The sequence below is a fragment of the Ciconia boyciana genome, chromosome 1, assembly GCF_034638445.1.
Source record: "Ciconia boyciana chromosome 1, ASM3463844v1, whole genome shotgun sequence".
In the NCBI taxonomy this organism is placed as follows: domain Eukaryota; kingdom Metazoa; phylum Chordata; class Aves; order Ciconiiformes; family Ciconiidae; genus Ciconia; species Ciconia boyciana.
The window spans coordinates 157,794,510-157,821,186 of record NC_132934.1 but is presented as its reverse complement, the minus strand read 5'-3'; the positions used below and the strand labels follow the sequence as shown (position 1 = coordinate 157,821,186).

The 26,677-nt window shown below is 38.5% G+C and overlaps 1 pseudogene; it reads left to right on the top strand.

Moving 5' to 3' along the window:
• Positions 1-24,996: 24,996 nt before the first annotated feature.
• On the top strand, positions 24,997-25,985 carry LOC140648138 (protein FAM50A pseudogene; annotated as a pseudogene).
• Positions 25,986-26,677: the final 692 nt, after the last annotated feature.

The following is a 26,677-nucleotide window of genomic DNA, read 5'->3' as shown; positions in this document are numbered from 1 at the left end:
GCACACTCATACAACTGCTCAGTAACAATACCACCAATGCATTATAATCCCTGCCTCCTAAGAAAAGTGTTATGAGATTCAGATTAATGGCAATTCCTTTACCCTCACTGTAAGGTTTCTAAATAAAAGGTTTTGTTACTCATTCCTCATGTGAGGGAAAACAGCCTTCTTGATGTTCAAGTCTTCATTGTAGGCAAATCCTCTGATAAGAGGTGTTTCTGTATACATAGGATTGTGTCATTTTTGAAGATGGTGTCATGATCATAGCATGGCTTCAGGATGTAGACAGACCTTCCAATACTCTCTTGGACTCCATGTCAATACTGACAAATAATATGGCTCTTGGGCAGGAAGCAGGAAGGACAGCACAGTAGTGCATGCCTTTCCCTGGAAGGTGCGATGTCCATTCTTTGGTCCCAGATACAAGTTTTTCAGGGTCACAATGTTCTGATACTGTCCTATCTGCCTATTAAATGAAAAATATCAGTCCACAATGTCAAAGGAAAAAGTCTTAGGACTCTGCCAGTACAAAAACTGTTGAAAAAGATTACCTGCTTAAGTTTCAATTCAGTGGCAGTGACTATCACTTCACATGTAGCTGGGATTCATCTTCCTGGCTTTAGCCCTCTTAAAAGTAGTCATTGACACTAAGAGAGTTGAGTAAAATCAAGAGACACTTGAAAGAAGTAGGTATTTCCAGAGAGTGATTCACCTGAACGTAAAATACAGAGGGTGAATGGTGTCCTGGAGATGTCTTTCTCTCTCACTCCTTTGATTATTACATAATGACCTGAGACTACATGCTTAATTCCAGCCATTTACTAGATGAGATTCATATGCTCACCTTCGTATGTTATATGCCCTTCATCGCTCTACACACTCATATCACATTTTCCTCAGTGGTAGGAGAATATTATCTTCTTATGACTTACATGAAACTCAAACAAAAACTGTATTTAAAAGCCTGCTGCACTGAATTCATCAAAGGTAGATTTCTTAAGTCCCTTCTCAGCAGTCTGTTTATGATAGTGTCCTTCATCTGAACACAAATAGGTATTATAAACTATTTAGATACAGCAGAAATTTTTCTTATATTTAACTGATCACTACTTTCTGCAACTTTTTTGACTATTAAAACTTTCAGATGCTTTCAAATTGTACTGTGATTCATACAGCTTTTTCAAAATTATTGCTTCCTTTATTCTATCTTCAGCAATCAGTTTTATGTTATGCATTCCTTTTAATAAGCTGATTCATGCCAGGTGCCAGTTTTTCTCATCTTCTTTTAACAAATGAAATGACAAAGAAAGTTAATGATGAAAAACTGCACCATTGGGAGGTCAAAGCGTTCCTTTTCTGACACAGACTCATTAGATGATGTGGCACACACCAAGGGTGGCATTGATTACCATAGCCTCTGTACTCTTAAAGGTTAATGATCAGGATAATTAGCTGACCTATTGGAACCAGATAACATTCAATTGAGATAAGTGACAAGTGACTGTAGTTATTAAAATAGACCACAAACAGACTCTCTGACATTGCCACTTATGTATTAAAAATTGCCTGTAAAAGAAACTGTGGAAAGCATCAGCTGTCTCTTTTAGGAAGGTTTGGTTTAACACGTCCTATTACCTCTATTTTATCAATACCCTATTGCCCCAAATATCTTGTCTGTAAAAAATATTAGAGAGAGAGAGGTTTAGGAACAGATGCTCTGGTGCAAATTTCAAAATGTAGTTGGTCACATATTACAAACCGTAACAGGGGGATTTAAAAGCAACTCAAGTGTTTATTTTGACAGCATTATTCTACAACCAAAGTGAGAGTTTACAGCAGCACTCCCATGAGAAACCTATTTTTATTAAATATGTTTCATCACGTTCTATTTAAATGCATGGTGTTGCTGGGGAAAAGGTTGTTTCTTTTGATTTAGGTTTAGGAACTTTAACTTGGAAACAAGCAAAAGTAAGTGTGGAAGATGTTTGATGAATATTTTCCTACATCATAGGAACAAGCGCATTCTTGACACTTTAGAGATTCCATCCAGAAAACTCATTGTCCCTATGTAATTGGACGACATGTCTCAGCTCTGGAGGATCCCTATACCACTGTGTTTTTTGTTTTGTTTTGATGTTAGTGTAGTGTAGTGTAGGGTAGTGTAGTGTGTTAGTGTAGTGTGTAATGTGTTAGTGTAGACAGCACAAGAAGTAAGATCTGCATAAGTCATGTCTTTTACCACTCTAGGGGATGTAACTGGAAAATTGGACAAAAGAGGCATAAAAACCCATCCTTACTTGTGAGACAGAGATATCCCAGTAGATACTTCATAAAGTCTTATTATCAAATTCCTGGAAGAAGCAGCATCTGTAGAAACACAGACTTAGGAGGGATAACCAGGATGGTTAAAGTCAGTCCCATCTATGAGATGGAACTTCAGAAGAGTCCACAAGATCACATATTCTTGTCCTGTTTCACATACAGGGAGTTGTAAAACACTCTCCCCATAGTACTTAGGATCTTTAGTACATGAAGGCCAAGAATCTAGGAAAAACGAGGTAATGCTAAAGGTTAGATCAGGAAGAAACAATAGTTTTTGTCTCTGAAACTTCGGGGAATTCAGGAGCTGAAAATGTCTCTGCTTCATCTTAACAAAAGGAAGAACAGATCCTATGAATATAAATAAGGAAAAATTTGTTCCCTGATATAAAATCAAATGACTCTCTAGCCCTGAGAATATGAGAAAAAGATATCTGAGATTTTTTTTCAGTATCAGTACAGTCACAGCACACTAATCAACATTTCCTTTCTAACTACAGATGCTTCAGAGGAAGACCAAAAAAGTCCTGTGAGCCAAGAAATGGAAACTCTTGGCCCAAGCAGATTCTTATTCACTGGCAATTGGATAATTAATTAAACACAAGCCAAAATGATATCTACAGTTTCTTAAGGATTTCAAGAAGTAATTAACATAGCTGTCTTTTTAGGATCACACTTTCACTTAGGTTAAGGTTTTACTGGTTTGTTTTCTTGCTATATATGTTTTCATATATTTTTATGAGGAATGTTTGGTATCATTTCTCAAAGACAGACTAAGCTTACACTAGTAAATTAAGCAATGTTTCTGGTTACTGGAAAGTGATCATCTGAACTTTTAAACTGTTAGTTATTATGGCACAGGTTGTGGCCAGTGCTAATTATCACTTTTCTAAAGCATTTCTGTGCATGTTTCTGCAGCTAACACAGGCCAGGGACCATTTCCAAAAGTCGGTTTGCATGTGACCACACTGTTTTGCACATAAAAAGGTTCAATATTGCTATCACAGACTCTTCTGTATCGGCTGGCTCAGTGCTACAGAACAGTTCAAGATGTGCTAAATTTGCTAATAACAACTCGGTCTTTAGCGAAATCCTTAGATCCTGGATTCATCCGATCTCATATGAAAGATACATCCTTTTCATCAAGAACACTTTGCTTCTAATTCTGGCATGTTTTATCCAGGGCATGGTATTGTTCCTGATGACTGTTGTGGTTTAGCCCCAGTTAGTACCTAAGCACCATGCATCTGCTCGCTCACACTCCCCCCTCCCGGTGGGATGGGGGACAGAATCAGAAAAGCACAATTAAGAAAACTCATGGGCTGAGATAAGAAGAGTTTAATATTTTAATAATAATAATAATAATAATAATAATAATAATAATAATAATAATGAATTGTAATGAGAAGGAAAATAACGAGAGAGAGTGAGGAACAAAACCCAGGCAAAAAATAAACAAACAAAAAAAGTGATGCAACTGCTCACCACCCACCCATCGACACCCAGCCAGTCCCCAAGCAGTGATCGCTGCCCCCCAGCCAACTCCCCCTAGTTTATATACTGAGCATGACGTCATATGGTATGGAATAGCCTTTTGGCCAGTTTGGATCAACTATTTTGGCTGTCTCCCTTCCCAGCTTCTTGTGCCCCTGGCAGAGCATGGGAAGCTGAAAAGTCCTCCACCAGTGTAAATACCACTTAGCTACAACTAAAACATCAGTGTGTTATCAACATTATTCTCATACTAAATCCAAAACACAGAACTATACCAGCTACTGGGAAGAAAAATTAACTCTGTCTCAGCCCAAACCAGGACAAGGACTGCAATGATAAAATCCAGAGAAGCAAGAATGATCTGAGATTTCAATATCTAGCCAATGAGGAAAGACTGGAAGAGCTGGGTTAATTCTCTCTGGTTAAGGAGAATTCTAACCTATAAGCTTGTAAATCTTTGTGGCAAAGAGAGGTGAGATGCGTCCTTCAGGGCCAATGAGGTTTGGACAAGAAGTAATGGGCATATATAACAGTGAGGGAGATCTAGATTAGGTATTAGGAAAGGCAAAGTAAGTGGAAAGGTTTTAGTGGCACTAAAACAGATCACTTACATTGCTAAATGTTCGTTCCTGGAACTTTTTTTAAAAAGAATTATTTAATTGATAAAATGTTAGACAGAGAAACAATGTGGAAGGCACTGAAGGTGCTTTCTAACCCAATTTCATTAGAATTTTCTGATCATGATAACTGTGTATAACAAAAAAGCAACCATTAAATATTTGACACTCAGAGAATTTTATGTTGTTGAAAAAATACAATAAAATTGAAAATCTTTTGTTATTATTTATTGACTGTAATTATACTTTTGTTTCAGTATTAAGTCATGGCTGATGAGGGAGATAAAGAGAATAAAAACTAATTATTTAAGTTAAATTTTATACCACATTTTTGCACATATCCTAAATGTGAGCATTCATGATGATTTTTTGCAAGTACAATAATAATTGTAGGGGTTTTTTTCCCCTTCTTCTGTGTAACACTAAATTTAAATGTGTTCTGTCATCATTGTTCTAATTACTTTCTAATTCATTCCCTTTCCACATCTTAATAGTCTAGGAAAAGGTCTCCTGTTTCATTAGTATACTGTCTTGCTCAGTTTCTTTGGTTATGCTGACTACTTCAGAAAGAGAAGCTAGAAATTCCACAATTTCTAGCTTCCAATTTCCCTAATTTCACATTCATTTAAAGAGATTATTTTACCACATAATGTCTGTTGTAATAAAGGAGAAAGAGACCTTATTTTTCCTCCCTCTCCCTGGCTAGATTTTTATTTCATTGCACTAAATCTGGCATGGCTGTTTATAACAGCTGTTCCACTTTTCCTTTCTTCAAGTACTGCAAGCTATAAAGGTTCATTCTAGGTGCTTAATGCAGTCAATCATTTACCTAGTAAAATAAAGAAGACTAATGAATCTTCCCCATATAAACCTTCAATTAGCTGTGCTCGACAGTACAGCAGTATTGCTCAAAGATGTGTGAACATGCAACTGGAATACCTGAAGCCAGATATGTTTCAGTAGCTCACAGTAGGTCATATATAAGAAAAGGATTACAACAGTAGAAGGAAAAGCAAGAGGTTTTGCCTCAGGCTACCTCTGGGGCATTTGAAGTAATGTTGTAATTCTAGCAGGACCAGCACGGTGAAGCATATATTGCAACATAAGCTGCTCATAAAGTAGTTGTAGAGATTAAATGTCTTCTAAATGCTTAATTTTAATTGGAATGTGATTACCCTGAAGGCATAAAAGTATGTCTAATATATTTTTTCTTTTAACAGTTTAATAAATAGTTACAGAAAATACTTAATGAGAATTTCGTAACAGTATTTAAAAAAAGTTAACTTCCTTAGTTTTCTCTTGTAATAAAAAAGTTACAGAATCAAAGTTTTAAGCTAGTATAGAAAATTGCTTTTAACTCACTATCTCACAATTGATTGAAGCTGAATACTGAAGATATTGATTCTATTGAATATTTTGGTATACATGCAGAATCTTTGCAAAACAAAACAGATGCCATTGTAAATATATATGTCCAAAAGAATATCCTCTTTTGAATGAAATGGCTGTATACAATTTTTAATAGGAGAACACTGCTCATCTGAATAGTGCCTTGAATAAATGCATTTTAATTATTTAAAAATAAGTCTGGTTTTGTTTTTGTTTTTTTTTCTTTCTTGTTTTTCTCCCCAAAGTGCTTCTCTGAATCTTTTCTCTGAGAGGAAAAAATAGGTAGAAAAACACTTTTGGCTCCCTAGTAATGAATGAGCCACAGTGACCTTTATGCCAGAGTAAATTGTACAGCTCTGTGCAGTCCTTTTTCTTGTTTCCTTCTGTGTTTTACATAAACTATGTAAATTACATGACATTTTAAAACAAATTAATTAAGACTCAAGAATTAGCTTTATGAATTAAAAAATAGTATTTTCTATGTCAAGCTTAATACCAATATAGACAGCTCCTTTAGCAATTTGTCTGGCACGTATCTGTGAGACTCTTGATATGTATTAAGGCTCTATTTTTCAGACTTTTTCTCTGTGATAATATTAAACATAACGATTACAAATTCTGTGGAAGTAGGGAGACCTTCTGTGTTCCTTACACACAATAGAGAACCAGACCTACTAGATCTCTAGGAAGCTCTCTCCAGTTGTAATTGCCATCCAGATCTAATCCATTAATTCCTACAGGGTGGCAAAAATATACTCATTTTGCTTTTTTTGAAAAGGCAGTTTCTGTGCCTCCAAACAGACTCTAACTGTTAGGCCAACTCCTGTCTTATTGACAGAAAGAAGGAACAGAACAAAATTCACTCCTGGTTCTTGTTTTAGAACAGTAATTAACACTATAAAACTATGCCACACTTTTTTTAGGGAGGAAGGGGCTCTATAAGTTAACTTTTATTAATGGTTGATGTCTTTGTGCATCTGAAATATCAGCATCACCAAGACTAAGTTTCTCTGACAGCCTTCACCCCTAATTTTATTTATGCTGCTTTGTGTCAGATCTAAGTTAGTTTCCTAAAGGCACTACCTCATTCAGACAATCTGAATTCCAACTCAAGGGCACAAAAGCTTTCTTCCAAAATGGTGTTATTGATAAATTTCTTCCCGACTCTTTCAGTCTTGTCTTGGTTATTTGTTTTTTGGGGGTTTTTTGTGCATGTATGTTTGACTTTACTTCTAGACCTCCCTAAAAACACTGTCATATTTTAAGGCAAACATAGACTGTATATTTCCAGCACAGCTCCCCTGTAAGTTCACTTAACTTCCTTTCACACCTGTGCTATCACTAATTGCCAGTTTACCTCCCTGGCTATAAACATTTATAGTCTGCAATTACTCTGTGCACTAATTATCTTGAATAGCTGGTTTGGGGCAAGGGAAGAAGTCAATGGGAAAATACATATCCTTGTTTTCTAGCATTGGAAATATAAAGTCTTCCTATAACATTAGGACAGTATACTCATTCTGGTTTTCTGAAATTAATTATCAGAGCCGTCTTTTTTTTAAAAAAAAAAAAAGGTCCAGTCAGATAAGTCGAGATATCCATGAAAGACATAATGTTTGCAATTTGCATAGCATACAACAGTAAAAGCTTTCTTGAAATCTGTAAAAATATTTTATTAGCAGTCACAAACTAAAAACTCTAATCCTTGACTGAACTAAGTGGCAGAGTGGGAGAACAGATTTCAGCTATGAAGGTTAATTAGGTTATGAGGAGTTTTCAAAACTCTTGCTTCATTGGCAGTTGGAAAATATGAACACTTTTGAGAAAATGCAGTTGGCGTGAAGGGTGAGATATACTCTTACAGATCTTGAAGTCTCCTTTGTCCTTCAGTCTGTGAAAGAAGATATTTAAGCTTTTACCATGAGGAACCTTTAACGTGGACTCACTCATCTTTGTTTCATTTTGTCACTTAAACACTTCAGTCACCCTAGACAGTTGCAGCTCCTGTTCAGACTGCCTAGGTGATGTTGTCTCACCAAGATGCTTGTAGCAGAACCTGAATGTACTAGCCTGAATTCTCTGCCACGTGTTCCATGCTGTAAGGATCAAATATGCATCTGCCTTACAGCTTTTTCAGACTGCTGGTCTGGGTTAATAAGCTGTCAAGATCACGTAAATCAGGCTTACTGTGAGGAACATTAAGGAACGTGATTCTAAAGCAACCTTATTTTGACAAACCCTTTTCCATACTTCAGTCTTCTCTTCTCCATGCTTTTTCTCCTTCTTTTTTTTTGTTTGCTTTCTTCCCCAAGTAGTAACAGAATGTAAAGTTTATCTAATAGTTTTGGAAATTTCTGATCAAGGAAAAGTTAGGTTATTTGTTAATTAAAGGTAATGAAAACTGAAACAGCTTCTCCCTAGATTTCGTGGGAATTCCTATTATTATTTGAAAATTATAACGGTATATTTGCAAGGAGAAAAGCTTAATCCCCTTGTCATCCTCTGCTCCATTTTCCTCCTAAGACTCATACTATCCCTCATTAACTTTAATATGTCTTGATAATAATATTTTCAGGGTTCTTTGATGCATTCCACCTCCATGAAGTCATACAATCTGTCTTTCTGTGTACAATATTGTATGACACCATGTCGTGGGGACTATCTTGAAAATTTCTTTCTGAGACATCAGTATTAGGTTCTGCTGATCTGGCCTCCAACAGTATTTTTTGTTTCACTGCTCTGAGAATTTGTATTTTTTCATCTATTCATAGTTCACAATGTATTTGTTAACTCATCTCCTTAATAATGCAACTGACTTTTTTTGTGATGTTGTTATTCAAGTCATGTTCAGTGCTTTTTCCTGGATGACTTTGTCCACAACTCATTTGGTCCCTCATTCTTCTGTTATACTAATAACACCTGAAATAGTTCTTCTTTGACATTTCCTTTTACTTTTCATTTATTAAGTGTGCCTTTTAGGCATTTCAGACCACATCTGTAGGAACTTTCAGAAGGGGTTGAGGGTCAAATAAGGTTATAATTCCAAAATGAAATTTCCTGATACTCATTCCTCTTATTTTCTTTCTTCCTCTACATACCCATTGGGATAGTGACCTCCTGTCCACCATGCAATTTGTGCTTCATTTTGGACCAGCCATTTTACTCCTTCGTTATAATAGTTTATGTCACGTAATTCTTTGTAAGTGAAACTTGTCCCCTTTGGGAGGACTTAATCAGCATTTTCTCCATGGGTGTAATGAAATATTATAAATCCTTCTGCAGACAGAGGGCACATAGTAAATTAGCGTGATACTGACCAAAAATTAGTTCATGCATGTTTGGAAAAACATGAGCTCAGTTATTAATTATAGTCATTAAAACACAAATCTACAATTACTGGAAGCAGTAACAAACATAAATCAGATTAAAACCCTCTGCAAAATAATCAAATATTTAATACTCTCTTTTTCTGTTTCTGTAGCTTTCACCTCTCACAAGAATATTTCTCTCCATCCTTAAAACTTTGCTGATTTTTTTCAGGACAAAGCATCTCTGTTTTGCTAGACTTCTTTATTATAGGGCAGGTTTTCCAATTGGTTCACATCATAAAACAAATATGATTGGTAGTTCCACTTCACCAGACATCAACACTGGCACAAATGTTTACATTTTCCTTGGATAGCCAAATCAGTCACTAAGGAATTAGAAATATCTGCATCTATAGCCTACTGAAGTCCTTCACTAGCAGAGAAAACTAACAATCCCTAACTCCATAGAGTTACTACCTACTTAGGTATAGTATCATATTACAATCAGTTGCAAAATACATACAAATAAAGTGTTTCTTTTGCTTTATGTCATCTTGAATTTGCTGGAGAATGAAAAATTGAAACGTGTCAAAGTGGTTAATAGGGTTGAATCATATTAATTTCGCTTATTGTTACTTAACTGCAGACAAAAGACAAAGGAAATATCGTCATTGTTTAAAGAACCCCGAGAGCTGTTAGAATAAAATAATCACAGGGGGTTTTTTGAGATTTAATGTGTTTTTCATAATTTTTAATATGACTCTTTAGTTCCATTTTTATGAAGGAGAAAATGGGATGAAAGACCTTTGAAAAAATCATCAGCTATTTTAAAAATATTAGTGTACTCCTGATATATAATTCTGTATCATATGGGTTGTGTCATCTAACTAAGTGAATAAAAAGGGTAAGTAATTCAGGTAAATAACCTACCCTTTTTTACTCAGTATAAAATTATGATGAAGGAAGTTCTATAGGTCTCAGGAAATATTGTTACTTTTTTGGCAAATAAGAAATTGACCATGAGAAAACAACAACATTACTGCTATCTGAACTAGATAAAAAGAGGAATTGTGGTCCCCTACAACATTCTTGCTGCTAAATTGAAGAGATATGGGTTTCACGGGTGGACTATTAGATGGATAAGGAATTGGCTGGATGGACGTGTCCAAATAGTTACACTCAATGGCTCAATGTCCAAGTGGAAACCACTAACAAGTGGTGTCCCTCAAGGGTCCACACTGGGACCAATACTGTTTAATATCTTCATCAGTGACATACGCAGTGGGATTGAGTGCACCCTCAGCAAGTTTGCAGATGACACCAAGCTGAGTGGTGCAATAGATTCGCTAGAGGGAAGAGATGCCATCTAGAGGGACCTTGACAGGCTTGAGGTGTGGGCCTGTGTGAACCTCATGAAGTTCAACAAGGCCAAGTGCAAGGTCCTGTACCTGGGTTGGGGCAATCCTCAGTATCAATACAGACTAGGGGATGAATGGATTCAGAGCAGCACTGCAGAGAAGGACTTGGGGATAGCGGTGGATGAAAAATTAGACATGAGCTGACAATGTGTTCTCGCAGCCCAAAAAGCCTGGGCTGCAGAAAAAGAAGCGTGGACAGCGGGTCAAGGGACATGATTCTCCCCTTCTGCTCCACTCTTGTGAGACCCCACCTGGAATCCTGCGTCCAGGTCTGGGGCCCTCAGTACAAGAAAGATATGGATCTGTTGGAGCGGGTCCAGAGGAGGGCCATGAAAATCATCAGAGGGCTGGATCACCTCCCATATGAAGAAAGGCTGAGAGAGTTGGGGTTGTTCAGCCTGGAGAAGAGAAGGCTCTGGGGAGATCATATCGCAGCCTTTCAGTACTTAAAGGGCACTTATAAGAAAGACAGAGAGAGACTTTTTACCGGGGCCTGTAGTGATAGGACAAAGGGCAATGGTTTTAAACTGAAAGAGGGTAGATTTAGATTGGACACAAGGAAGACATTTTTTAGGATGAGGGTGATAAGGCACTGGAACAGGTTGCCCAGAGAAGTTGTGAATGCCCCATAATTAGAAGTGTTCAAGGTCAGGTTGGATAGGGCTTTGAGGAACCTGACCTAGTGAAAGATTTCCCTGCCTATGTCAGGGCTGGTTGGACTACATGATCACAGAATCATCAAATCATAGAATGGTTTTTGTTGGAAAGGTCATTTCTGTCCCAAACCATTCTATGTTAGTACAAAATTTGATACCAAATTTCCTAAACAAGGGCAATTCCTACAGCTCATTTATACTTTTGTACTAACATAGAATGTTTTGGGTTGGAAAGGATCTTTAAAAATTATCTTTAATGATCCTTTCCAACCCAAACCATTCTATGATGCGATGATTCTATGATTGAGGAATGATTAGGAAATCCCAGAGGAAATGTATAAATGAGAATTTGAATATCAAGCTGCAACACACAACTTCTGTTTTATTTAGGTCCACCTGTGATACAGAAACAAAGTTGTGAACCAAAACTGTAGCAATTTCCCTTGTTTAGGAAATTTAGTATAAAATTTTGTATTAACCAGAAGAACATTTAGTATCATCTAGAACAATGCTAAGTATGATTGGTAGTTACTGATATTTCTTATGGTTTATTAAGATTTATGGAATTAAAATATTTATATAACTCTCTCCAAAGGCTAGCAAAACCAAACAAAAATAGTACTGGTTTACGAGCACCCTCATCACATCTCTGTTTGAGCACTGAAAAGGTAAAATTAATACCAGAGATTCATCTCTCTCAGTAGTATGCTTATTGTGGTTGCCTTAGTTTATTTTCATTCTCTTTCATTTGTTGGGAATATCTGCAAAGCAGATTATAGATTTCAATATTTGTCAGAAAAATTGTATGTTTATATATAATATACACATTATTGTTTAAATCCTTTTAAGTCCTTTACACTTCCTAAGAAATCCCAGATTCTGTGCTTATCAAATCACCAGTGTGATGCTTATCAAAACCAAATGTATCACTGAATGTGAAGTCCATCTGTCTAGCTATGCATCAGAGAAACAAACCCAGAAAACTTTCATATATCCTGTACTACATATTATTCCTGAAAGACTGGACATGCCAATTATTGCTTTGAATAAATGGCACTTCTGCTGTTTTAAGCTCATCAGATGTGGCAATGTTGATAAAATAGTCACACAATATGTTTCAAATTTAAGACAGAAAAATGAAAGTGAGAATGCTAGTTTTCTCAGTTAACAAAAATGCTCCCAGGCTAAAGAAATAGATTTTAATGGTGACAATTTATTAAGAAACACAACCACTGATAATTCAAGGCCATGAAAGTCCATTTCAGTTTGTAAGTAATATGAAAATGACACCTTTTTTACCAAAAATTGAAAAAAAATCCATTTATTTATATACATATAAGACAGCTTCCATTTATTATTAAACAGTGGTCTAGAACTAAAAGTTCTCATTTTCTCTGTTCTGTGTTCCAAAATGGCTGCAATTGATTATGCCTAAAATTTATAACATTGCTGGGTATATTTGGTGCATCAATAGGAAGAGAAAGTGAGTAATTGATCAATTTATTAAACCAAGACCGAAAATGTGAATATGCTGTGTTGTCAGTGGATAAAACAGCACAGGATATATAAATCTATGGCAGAAGGCACAGAGTTCTGTTGTTATTGTATCACTGATGTTATTTCTTTTGCTGCTCTTTTACTCGCATCATTCCCCCTGGGTCCCAGAGCCTTCACGGTTCATTTTCTGTTGATTCTCAATACTACTTCTAGGAATTGGAAAGATGAAGAAATATTCAGAAGTGAGCAACAAGCAGTCAGGAGCAAGTAAATTCTTTATGATGTAAGTAACTTGAAAAGATTTATGAGAATGTGCTTTATATTATATTAGAATTCTTCACTTAGCTCTGCCCTGAGTTCCATTTCATATATTTTACAAGGCTTGCAGTTTATCTGTTCATATCAGCAGACCTTTTTATTTAATTTTCTCAGACACTTTGACATTTAATAGGACTGACTAATGAGAGCTTCCCACAATGGATATCCTGTGGTTATTTATGTTCTCCGTAAACATACAGTTTTAGCTGTTAAAGTATTCTTTGAAGCACCCTCAAAGTGCATGACAGGCATCCACTGTTATGATTTTCTTCTCTTTTTTCAGATCTAAATCTCAAGGGGACTGTTCTCATAATAATGGATAAACCCCATGCTCAGCCAGATTTTTGAGAATTGTAATGCAATGCTAACACTTCTAAAATTTTCTTTACTAACCTTAATCAATTTTTAATGTGTAAAGGTCTCATTAAATTGCCATTGACATAATAAAGCCCTTTCCACTACTTATTTTCTCAAAGCGGTGTTCCACACAGCTAGTAAATAGCCAATGAGAACAAACATCTGTAGTGACCCAAACAACATCTGTAACAGCAAATCAATAACACCTTCAATTTAGTTTTATTTAGAACAGCAGGACATTCATTTAACAGCAATAATTTAGAGCAGAAGCTTTACTGTAGCAAATGTTTGGAAACGTATATACATATGCACAGGCACACATATAAATATATGGAGAGATACATGTATATATACAGATACCTACTTTTTATATAAATATATCATACAAATCAAAAGCCTTAGTAGTCAAAGTAATTGCTAAAGTTTTAGTCAGTTAAAATGCATCTGGCAGTGCCCAAAAAGAGAGCTAACCACATCCAACTTAGCTGACATAGAGGCATTAACTTAGCCCAGTAAATGTTTTTAGACAATGCCATATCACAATTTCAGGTATTAATCAGCTCACCAAAGACCATTCAAAAGTATCTGTAGTAATGACATGTCTGTGTTGCAGCCTACCAGAGTGGATTTTTTACAGCATAAATGGTATGTGAGAATGCATAACAGAATAAAATAAGTGGGATAACTTTAGAGTAATGTTAAGCAAGAGAGGAGGTAAACCCAGCACAGTGTAATCCATGCTGCCTATTGAGAGATGTCTCTAAAAAAAGCTTTTCCCAGAACTTCACCTAGGGTTAATTTTAGAGGAATGAGTTGTCTTACTCCAGAAGAGACAGGAAATGCACTAAACTTTGTCTGATGTAGATGATCATGGGATCACGACGAAGGAATCTTGTGGAAGATACGTTGTTTAAGAATACAGACAGATTCTGAATACCTCAGAAAAAAGAAAAGACCTCTGGACTGCCCTAATTATTTCCACCAATATTTTGCAAGTGACTTATTCCCCTACGAGCATCTTCAAAGTTGGAAAGGATCTATGTGATGCAAAATGGGAGGAGCATGTTAGACAATTAGAGAAAGGAAGAAAATAAGAACAACAATAAGCAGCTGTCAACATTGAGACAGGCTTTTTGTTATTCTTCTGCAAAAGAGCACTTTTCTTCTACTCTTCTTGCCTCTTGACTTTAAGACTTCTCATGTTATCAAGAATTTTTGAGAAGTGCTGCACTTCATGCAAAAACATCCCTTGTGTCCTGCTTCCAGGTATTTTTCAATAAGTCTATAATTTTCCCTAATTCAATTTTTAATGAATAACACCTGAACCTATAATTTAAAGGTACTGAGTGATCTTCTACACAGAAGAAATGATTCACAACTGTCCATAAGAAGTGGTAATTCTGGTAGACAAACACTTACAAAACTTGTTGACTTACTCAAAGCCCGTTTCTCCTCCCTGACAGAAATAGTAGCACTCTGGTCAAGTATGCTGTGATTTCCAGAGGAAATAGAGATTATATCAGGGACAAATCTTTCAAGCAGCAGCAGTTGGATGAAAGAATTAGCCGTCAGCCCCCACTCCTAGCCAACAAACACTATGATATTCTTGTGTCAAATCACATGTTTTGCAGACTTAATACTAAATCTGTGTAGTTAATTGACCTTTTTTTTTTTTTTTTTTTTCTGGAGAAGACAGAACCTAAGAAATTGTTTTCAATTATTGACTGTGGATTAAGTTTTGCTATTCATATATCATTTAATGCTTTTTTCACTAAAATGTGTTTTCACAGAGGAAAGATGCTATTTATCACATGTAACGGTAACAGAATCTATACTTACGCTAGATTAAAATTAATCAAGCTGAGAGGTTAGGTTTCTGAACTCATTTAATGCTGTTTATTTGGTACCTACTTCTCCAAAATCATCTAGTACTTTGTAAAGTTTCTCTTTGAGATTTTGAATTTAATTGTGTGTGTATTCAAAAGGTAATTATATGCAGCTACCTGATTAAATGTTCATTCACATAATGATTAAAAGTGTCTTATGATGACAGTTGTAGTATGTCAGGTTCAGAACTGAATGATTATCACCTGCTGATTGTAGAAGTGAATGTCTATAATGGGAGTAATTTTATAGCAGCACTTATTATAAACTAATACTGATCATATATTACAGTGATTATTTTGTTGTGTCAGATACCTGATATTTGAACAGAAAGAATTATTTTCAGCCTTCATTTACCTATTGACAGACATAGAATTAGAAGGTAAAAAATCAGAGTATATTAAGCAGTTTAAAGTATTATGTCTCCACAGAGGTATGGTCAAAGTAAACACTCTTAGAGACCGCCCAGGAGCATTAAGATCTTTAAAAGAGTGTTCTTTTTGTAAATTTTGAAAACAGAGAGGAAGAAAGTTGCATAAAATGATATAGCTAATTATATTATAATATTCCTGTATTACATAGATCAAAACAGTTTCCAATATCAGCAAAAATAGATTAAGAATATTTAGCCTTTTATCATTTTGGTTAAAAATTATTTGTCCCTTACCACAGATTTTGCCATGTCTTTAACACAGATTGAGAGCTTCTATGTCTTTGGGTTTTTTGTAAGTGGGGGGAATAACTTAGTTTTCATCCATTCCCACACTTATCTGTGAAAATTCAGGATTCTCAAGAATTTTGAACACATTTGAATGCCATTATTTTTAGCTGAAAAGAAAGAAAGAGGTGTTAAAAAGGAGAAAAGGGTTCAGTAATGGGTTTTGAACCAATAAAATCTACATTAGGACTTCTGTTAATGATATCTGAATTAGTATCTAAACCCCTTCTAATATAAGGAGATAAAAATGTATTTCCATTGCTGTTTTTCATTCCTGAAGAACAAAGAGATATTCAACAATCCCATAAATCATTGCATTGTTAGCAATCTCACATTGCAAGAACACAGAAAGCCTAATCGATAGCTGGTCAATAGAAAGTTGCCCTTTGCTGGAAGTCATAGAACAATTCCCTTGTTGAAGGTTAGAACCTCTTAGTGCTGAAGCTACTTAATTATTACAGATAATTAGAATTTAGCCTTGACTGAAATAGTATAGAACGGAAACTTGAACTCAAGTTGCTTGTGCTGCTTATTCTGATTTATTTTACTGCTTCTCCAGAGCTATAAGAATGGGATGGTTTTAAGCCACTTTGCAACTGAGCATCGTAAAATGCTACTTCTTGGGTCTTAATCTTAATTCATTTATATCTTCTTAAATTAGAAATATTTATATGGAAATCAATTGATTTGTACTAGATTTATGCAACTGACATAACATCTTTCAAGAAGGAACGTTTGGTTTTGTTCAGTTTGGTCTGGTTTTATGAGTGAATATAGCAGCTGCTTTGGTAGATATTGTCACATGACCTTTCCCTTTTTTTTTTTTTTTAATTCCTATGATCACTCTGCATGGCCCTAAATAGCTAATTATATTAGCCTATGGAAGCTATTTTTCCACATTTCTACAGCTGGTGATATACTCGTTTTGAGTGAAATAGGGATAATGTCAAGGAATTACCAAGGTAATAGGAGCCAAGAGGGAAACAACAGTGAAACACCTCAAAGCACACAAGGGGTGTTCCTCTATGAAGGAGACACGGATGACAGCCCAGCTGAAGTGCCTCTACACCAATGCAGGCAGCATGGGCAACAAGCAGGAGGAGCTGGAAGCCATTGTACACCAGGAAAACTATGATATGGTTGCCATCACAGAAACATGGTGGGATGACTCGCACAACTGGAGTGCGGCGATGGATGGCTATGAACCCTTCAGGAGGGATAGGTGAGGCAGGAGAGGTGGTGGGGTAGCCCTGTATGTTAGAGAGTGTTTGGATAGTTTAGAGCTTGATGATGGTGACAATAGGGTGGAGTGTCTATGGGTAAGAATCAGGGGGAAGGCCAACAATGCAGATATTGTGGTGGGAATCTGTTATAGACCACCCAACCAGGATGAGGAGACTGATGAACTATTCTATAAGCAGCTGGGAGAAGCCTCACGATTGCTAGCCCTTGTTCTTGTGGGGGACTTGAACCTACCGGATGTCTGCTGGAAATGCAATACAGCAGAGAGGAAACAGTCTAGGAGGTTCCTGGAGTGTGTGGCAGATAACTTCCTGACACAGCTGGTGAGTGAGCCAACTAGGGAAGGTGCCCCGCTGGACCTCTTGTTCACAAACAGAGAAGGACTTGTGAGCCATGTGATGGCTGGAGGCCGTCTTGGGCAGAGTGATCATGAAATGATAGAATTTTGATTCTTGGAGAAGTGACGAGGGGGGTCAGCAAAACTGCCACCTTAGACTTCTGGAGGGCAGACTTTGGCCTGTTTAGGAGACTGGTCGACAGGGTGCCCTGGGAGGCAGCCCTAAAGGGCAAAGGAGTCCAGGAAGGCTGGACATTCTTTAAGGAGGAAGTCCTAAAGGCACAAGAGCAGGCTGTCCCCAGGTGTCAAAAGACAAGCCGTCGGGGAAGAAGACCGGCCTGGCTGAATAGAGAACTTTGGCTAGAACTCAGGAAAAAGAGGAGAGTCCTCGGTCTTTGGAGGAAGGGGCAGGCAACTCAGGAGGACTACAAAGGTGTAGCAAGGCTGTGCAGGGAGAAAATTAGAAGGGCCAAAGCTGAGCTAGAGATCAATCTGACTGCTGCTGTAAAAGACAACAAAAAATACTTCTTCAAATACATTAGCAGCAAAAGGAGAGCTAAGGAGAATCTCCAGCCCCTAGTAGACAGGGGAGGGAACAGAGTGACAAAGGATGAGGAAAAGGCTGAGGTACTTAATGCCTTCTTTGCCTCAGTCTTTGACAGTAGGGCCAATTGTTCTCTGGGTACCCAGCCCCCAGAGTTGATAGGGACGAGGACGAGAATGGAGCCCCCATAATCCAGGGGGATATGGTTAGTGACCTGCTGCACCACTTTAGACACTCATAAGTCTATGGGGCCTGATGAGATCCACCCGAGAATACTGAAGGAACTGGCAGCTGTGCTCACCAAGCCCCTTTCCATCATTTACCAGCAGTCCTGGCTAACTGGGGAGGTCCCAGTTGACTGGAGATTAGCGAATGTGACACCCATCTACGAGAAGGGCCGGAAGGAGGACCTGGGGAACTACAGGCCTGTCAGTCTGACCTCGGTACCAGGGAAGCTGATGGAGCAGATCATCTTGAGTGCCATCCCACGGCATGTAGAGGATAACCAAGGGACCAAGGCCAGCCAGCATGGGTTTAGGAAAGGCAGGTCCTGCTTGACCAACCTGATCTCCTTCTATGACAAGGTGACCCACCTAATGGATGAGGGGAAAGCTGTGCATGTTGTCTATCTAGACTTCAGTAAAGCCTTTGACACCATTTCCCACAGCATTCTCCTGGAGAAACTGGCTGCTCATGGCTTGGACGGGTGTACTCTTCGCTGGGTAAAGAACTGGCTGGATGGCCGGGCCCAAAGGGTGGTGGTGAATGGAGTTTACTCCAGTTGGCGGCCGGTCACAAGCGGTGTTCCCCAGGGCTCTGTGTTGGGGCCAGTTCTGTTTAATATCTTTACCAATGATCTAGACGAAGGGATCGGGTGCACCCTCAGTAAGTTTGCAGATGACACCAAGTTGTGCGGCAGTGTTGATCTGCTTGAGAGTAGGAAGGCTCTACAGAGGGACCTGGACAGGCTGGATCAATGGGCTGGGGCCAGTTGTATGGGGTTCAACAAGGCTAAGTGCTGGGTCCTGCACTTGGGCCACAACAACCCCATGCAACGCTACAGGCTTGGGGAAGAGTGGCTGGAAAGCTGCCCAGCAGAGAAGGACCTGGGAGTGTTGGTTGACAGCCGCCTGAATATGAGCCAGCAGTGTGCCCAGGTGGCCAAGAAAGCCAATGGCATCCTGGCTTGTATCAAAAATAGTGTGGTCAGCAGGACTAGGGAAGTGATCGTGCCCCTGTACTCAGCACTGGTGAGGCCGCACCTCAAATCCTGTGTTCAGTTTTGGGCCCCTCACTACAAGAGAGACATTGAGGTGCTGGAGTGTGTCCAGAGAAGGGCAACGAAGCTGGTGAAGGGTCTGGAGCAGAAGTCTTGTGAGGAGCGGCTGAGGGAAGTGGGGTTGTTTAGCCTGGAGAAAAGGAGGCTGAGGGGAGACTTTATCGCTCTCTACAACTACCTGGAAGGAGGTTGTAGAGAGGTGGGGGTCGGTCTCTTCTCCCAGGTAACGAGTGATAGGATGAGAGGAAATGGCCTCAAGTTGTGCCAGGGGAGGTTTAGAGTGGGTATTAGGAAATTTTACTTCACTGAAAGGGTTATCCAGCATTGGAACAGGCTGCCCAGGGAAGTGGTTGAGTCACCATCCCTGGATGTGTTTAAAAGACATTTGGATGAGGTGCTTAGGGACATGGTGTAGTGGTGGTCTTGGTAGTGTTAGGTTTATGGTTGGACTCGATGATCTTAAAGGTCTTTTCCAACCTATACGATTCTGTGATTCTGTGAATAGGAATGGAAAATTCCTAGTAATTTCATCCACTGTGAGCACTTATTTTTCCTAAATTAAGTGTGTAATTATCAAACCTTATCTATCCTGTCATATGGTTTAACCTTTATTGAACTAATTAGGATGAAGCTTAAAATTACTTGCTGACTAACTTGATGAAACAGCTGCAATTTTTTCCCTTTAAAGAAGAAGCTGGGGGAAACAGGGAACTCTGAGTTTAAAATTTATTATTAACAGCACACACAAGGCAGACAGATATTATAAAAGGATCAGCTATTAAAGTGACCTACATGGAAGAACTTGTATTTTCTGAAAAGAACTGGGAGAAACATGTATGTAACATAGGTAATATTGTACTACTGAGAAACAGAGGTAAAAAAGGTGATTTTATGTATTTATTTTGATGTCTCAGTGTTTTTATCCTGTGAGATTTACAAAACTTTTGATAAAGACAGTAATATGATGACATGTACTCACCTCTCACAGCAGCTATGGAAGTCTAATATACCTCACTTTCCTTCTGAGCAAGTTTGCTCAGACTGGAACAAATTCCCCAACATGTAGCCATCTTTTCTAACGCGTAATTGCAAATGTATTAAGTAATTGTCAGGGAGTTAACTTCCAAAAATACTTAATGAGAGCATGTGACAGAACAGTTGCTTCCTTTTGTCTAAAAAACATGCTGGCAATTAAGTCTGAACATATTGACTCTCATATTAGGGTAGGCTCTTTGAACACATGCATCCAACAGCTGCTGATCAAAGTTCATTAAGGCAGCCTTTCTGGTTTATCCCACAGTGATGATGAACATTCACAGACACTAAGTCAATATTTCGAAGACGATTAGAAGATAAAGCACTATGCTTTTACTATTCAGGCAGCACTCAGTTATGACGCATAATTATATGATTTTACTGGTTCTGAACAGTCAAACCCAATTGCATCTGAAGTCATTATTTTGTAAAAACTAACATTTTCAGTATACTGCCAACAAGCAAGAAGAGGAAAGAATCACCTTTAAAGTGTTAATATTTCTTACCAATGTATTTCACAGCCTACAGTCTCCTAATTTCTCTCCACAGAGGCAGCCAAATATCTATCTGGACACCACCTGCCTGTGTCTAAGCAAGGGATAGGTCTGCTTCTGGGTGGAGTCCAGAGCCACGCAGTCACCCAGCCCACGGGAGCTCATTGCTCTCTGTATGCTTTCATTGCTCTCTAGTGAAAATCAGGGCATAAAGATATGGTAGGCAGATCATGCACATCCAGACCAGTAAACACTCCATATCCACAAAACCATTGAATATATTTAGAAAGTAACATACATTCCCCACATCCTGCTAGCAAGCTGTGTTGCAGTGTTCTTCCTCTGCATAGATCAACACTTCTGTCAAGAGCCTCCTGAAGCAGGACATTATTACAGAATCAGCTAGCTGTACCTCCTTTTGTATGTGAATCATAGGAATGTACGCTGATATAACTTAAAAAAAAACCCAAACAAAAACAAACCCAAAAAACCCCCCAAAGCAGAATTAAAAATTATCTTGTATTCACATGCTGCTAGGTAAATCAGTAAGCTGGTAATGTATGCCCTTCAACCAAAATTAAAGAATTTTACTCTACATATTTTCCTGATTGCAAACAGATGAAGACCACAAAACTTTGAAAACTATGCAAAAAGTTCCTACTCAAGCTTTAGCACTGTGGATGGGGTATGTAAGATTCTTGTTACTACATAGAAACAGTAAAATATATAAATATATATATATACTTCCCTAAAATCACTAGGAAATTTTCTTTTTAAATACTAAACATTCCAGTTTACCCTCCAGACTTCCTAACTATTCAGGGAGAATTAAATGCCTTAAAAAAAGATCTTCAGATGCTGGTCAGTTGACAAAAGACATATGTAACCCAGAAAAGAAATACAATTATAAGCAATTTTGTTATCTTACAATGAGGCACTCTAAGAAAATAGATAACTTAATTCATTTTGTTCAATGTGGTTACAAATTAAATCTGGGGAAAAAACAAAAACAAAACCAAAAAACCTTGAACTGGAATCCTTGTTTTTTAGACAGATTTGGATAGGAGCAGTTTATATCAGATTAAGGTTCTCAATTATCTTATGTTTGTGCATGGTGACCAGAAAAAAAGTTTTCATATAAATTATTCAACAAATTTTGTAAGGAGCCAATGTGATATTCTCCAATTCAGAACTATGAAAATATGGTGTTAAGACTAGACTTGTAGAAAGTATCAATTTATAAGATAAAAACTGATAACCTTATTGCCATTTCAACATCAAACGGCTGGTCTGAAGAGCAGTGTTACTCTTGAAAAGTAATTTGATGCTGAAACATTGCTAAGGTTATATAAAAATAATAGTAAATATTTTCTAGAGATTTTTTTTTCTTTCCCTTAAATCTTGGAATGAACTGTGGTTTTTTCCCCTAAAAAAAGTCTGTAGTCTCTGGACAATTGCTTTCTTTCAGATTGAGGACTTGCGCTTCATACCAAACAGCATGTAACGTTTTCAGACTTCCTTTGAGGAAAAATTGAATCTGTTTTCAAAGCCACTTATTGCAAATGAAGTGTTCTGGATCATTCTTCCTTCTTTAATATATTGAAATGCTATATTATAGATTTAAAAATTGATTAAATGGTTCCTATCAGTTTGAATAGTTCTTAATCCATGCAAATGTTTAGCATTTCTCTGAATTGCAATTAACGATTCATTCCTGAAAGAAAAGATTTACCCTATTTTCTAGTTATAGATGAACAAGTACTTTGCAAATGCATTCAATTTATGTTTTAACCTGCTGCTTATTATGACAAGATACAAGAAAATCTGAGACTGTTCCCATTAATGATTCATCTGGCTTCAGAAAGTAGGAGTCATTTCCTACTGGAACTCAAAAGAACTATTTGATTGAATGCCTTCAAGATAGCTGTGAGAGAATGGCTGTTGACTGAACAAATATTTTAGAAGGGAAAAATTCCTATAGGAACTCAAACTGCAGACTTTGCCTTAAACAGAGAGTCTATATTGTAAAACCATGTGCAGTCAGAAGGGTTTTATTTTTATTTGGAACACGTAGTTTTGTATACAGTCTGTGAAGAGGAGAGGTCTATAGAGGAAAAAATGTGCAATAACAGTGTACAGTATATTAGATATGAGACTCTGCAAAATACTATAGAGTCACATCATTCTGTCTTGATGCTACTGTAATAATTCCTTACAGAAAGTCCAGATGAGGCAAGAGGTGATCAAGCTAGATGCCTAGTAGTCATTAGTGAAGCTATTGGGAGGTGACTGCTTGTGAGAAGCTGCAAGTTCATGACTGATAGCTTCAGATGAGTGATTAAGGAGAATAGCATTTAAATACTGATTTGGGGAGCAAGATAACAGGAAACTGATGTGCCTCATACATGGATGGAAGTGAGAGGAACAACAGCTATGTGAAAAATAGGTAGAATATTTTTTGATGTGGAAACTATGGGGAGTGGGAAACTCACTAGATACACGAGGAATGAAAATAGATATGGAGGAAGGAAAAAGAGTGTTGGAAGAGTATCACAACAAAGCTAGTAAAGGGATGGATGCTGATGATAAACCTGGAAAAACAGGAGGAAAAAAATGGAAAAGTAGAAGGAAGCAAGGAAAGATGGCTGGAGTGAAAGGAGTAGGAGAGAATAAATTAACTTTTCGTACATAGAGAACAGAATGTATGCATCACTGTTACAATCAAATTAATTAGTTTATCTAAATAATATAGAAATACAAGTATAGGAAACAGTTTGGAATACAATTTCAGTGCAATAGGTGTTGTTAAGCATGCCAGAAACATGTCAGAGTTTTTCTTCAAACAACAATAAACATGAAAAAAAAACATATAAGTGTAGGTTGATTAACACTGTTAGTTTAAAATGTAAATTACAAGAAGAGGATCAGAAAAGGAAAGCTCCCTTCTATTGGTATGCTATGTCTTTTTCTGGAAAACTGTTAACCAACTCTGACAGAAATGTCTTCAGTACTGTTTTTATAACTAAGAATAATTATTTATTTTTATGTTGAAAAACACTGTATTGTAGCAAACTATTTTAAAATGCTAATATAATGGAGAAAACATTTTGAAAGCTCTCACAAACTTATTAACACCACCCCCACCACCCCATTTTCTCTCTAAGAATTATACTTTCTAAAATGTTAACAAAATTGTTCAAATATATTTGTCTTGCAAATTTGGATTTGGGTGGTTTGGAACTGGAAAATTTAGCTATTTATATGTATAATTTGTGGCAGGAATCTAGACATCTCCACCCTGTATCAAGAAAGGTGGCAAATTACTCAAGAAGTAGGGGAAAAAATATGTTGGGAAAATTGTTTGTGAAAAAAATGTTGAGCAGTATCAGGAAATGATAGCATCTGAGTACTTTTAGGTTCCAGGTTTTTTCTCTAAAAGAAGAAGCAAGAAGTAAAAGCCACAAGGGGCCACCTTCAATCAACACATTTTATTTTTTCTAGTATCATTAGATCCACTTCTAAACCAATTTAGTCAAATAAAAACATTTTTCTTGCATAGACAAGGCACACACTTTTAATTTATCTTGTTCTCCACAGTAATTAAAGTATGTGCTGAGGACTGTCCTGGTTTTGGCTGTGATAAAGTTAATTTTCTTCCTAGTAGCTGGTATAGTGCTGTGGTTTGGATTTTAGTATGAGAATAATATTGATAACATACTGATGTTTTAGTTGTTGCTAAGTAATGTTTACACTGGTCGAGGACTTCTCAGCTTCCCAAGGACTTTTCAGCTCTGCTGGGTGCACAAGAAGCTGGGAGGGGGCACAGCCAAGATGGTTAATCCAAACTGGGCAAAGGGCTATTCCATACCATATGGCATCATGCTCAGTATAGAAGCTGGGGGAGTGGGCCAGGGGGTAGCGATCGCTGCTCGGGGACTGGCTGGGCATCAGGCAGCAGGTGGTGAGTGGTTCTATCATTTGTGCCTTCTCCTCCGGTAGAAGCAGTCGCTCGAAGCTGCCGCTCCACATCCGAGCTCTAGGCCCGGCCCTGAGTCCCTCCCAGCCTCCCCCTGGCCTCGCCGCCGCCGCCATGGCACAGTACAAGGGGGCAGCGAGCAAGGTGGGCCAGGTGCTGCAGCTGATGAAGAAGTGGGAGCGCAGCAGGAACACATGGAGCAGCTGCGGCAGCACATCGCCAAGGAGAACATCATGAAATCCAACATCGACAAGAAATTCTCGGCTCACTACGATGCCATTGAGGCCGAGCTCAAGTCCAGCACTGTGGGGCTGGTGACACTGAATGACATGAAGGCAAAGCAGGAGGCGCTGGTGAAGGAGCGGGAGAAGCAGCTGGTCAAGCGGGAGCAGAGCCGCGAGCTGCAGCTGAAGCTGGAGCGGCAGTGGGAGCAGGAGGCCAAGCGCAAGATCTGCAGCCTCAGCTTCAGCCTGGAGGAGGCCGAGGAGGAGGGGGGGTGAGGAAGATGAAGCCGACTGTGAGGCCCCCAAGAAGCCCCCCAAGAAGTGGAAATCGGGGAAGAACCCGGCTGTGGACACCAGCTTCCTGCCCGACCGCAACCGGGAGGAGGAGGAGAACCAGCTGCGGGAGCAGCTGTGCCAGGAGTGGGAGGCAAAGCAGGAGAAGATCAAAAATGATGAGATCGAAATCACCTTCAGCTACTGGGATGGCTCTGGGCACCGGCACATGGTGAAGATGAAGAAGGGGAAACACAATCTAACAGTTCCTGCAGAAAGCACTGGAAATCCTGTGGAAGGACTTCCACGAGCTGTGGTCGGCAGGGGTGGAGCAGCTGATGTACATCAAGGAGGATCTGATCATCCCCCACTACCACAGCTTTTATGACTTCATCGTCACCAAAGCTGGGGCAAGAGCGGGCCCCTCTTCAACTTCGACGTCCACGTCCAGCATCACGGCTGCTGAGCAATGCCACCATGGAGAAGGACGAGTCCCACGCGGGGAAGGTGGTGCTGTGCAGCTGGTATGAGAAGAACAAACACACATTCCCCGCCAGCCGCTGGGAGCCCTACGACCCCGAGAAGTGGGACAAGTACACGATCTGATGAGGCCGATGGACCCAGGGGGGGAGGGGCTGTGCCCCTGCCCCTCCCCCTTCCTCAGTAGCCTCTCAGCTCCTGCCCCACAAGTGTGGGGTGGGGGAAGTGCCCATCCTCCCCCTTCCTCCACCCCCCATTTTAATTATTTGGTAAATAAAACAATAGAGATATTCAAAAGTGATCAGCGATCACTACCCCCAGCCAACTCCCCCAGTTTACATACTGAGCATGACGCCATATGGTATGGAATATCCCTTTGCCCAGTTTGGATCAACTATCCTGGCTGTGCCCCCTCCCAGCTTCTTGTGCACCCGGCAGAGCATGGGAAGCTGAAAAGCCCTTGACCAGTGTAAACACCACTTAGCAACAACTAAAACATCAGTGTGTTATCAACATTACTCTCATACTAAAATCCAAAACACAGCACTATACCAGCTACTAGGAAGAAAATTAACTCTATCCCAGCCAAAATCAGGACAGGACTCAACGATTATTTTGAAACCATTTCTTATTTTGCAGACATCTGTAAATTATCATTGTTGCTTACCAGTGGAACATCTTATTTTTGATCAGATTAGACCACGAAAGCTTTGCGTCTCAACCAAGAAATTTATTTCTATCCTTGAACAGAGCGTAGTCAAAGCCTCCTTTGGTAGAGGTGACTGGTTTTTGTGTCACTTTCTATGGCCTTCATTTCT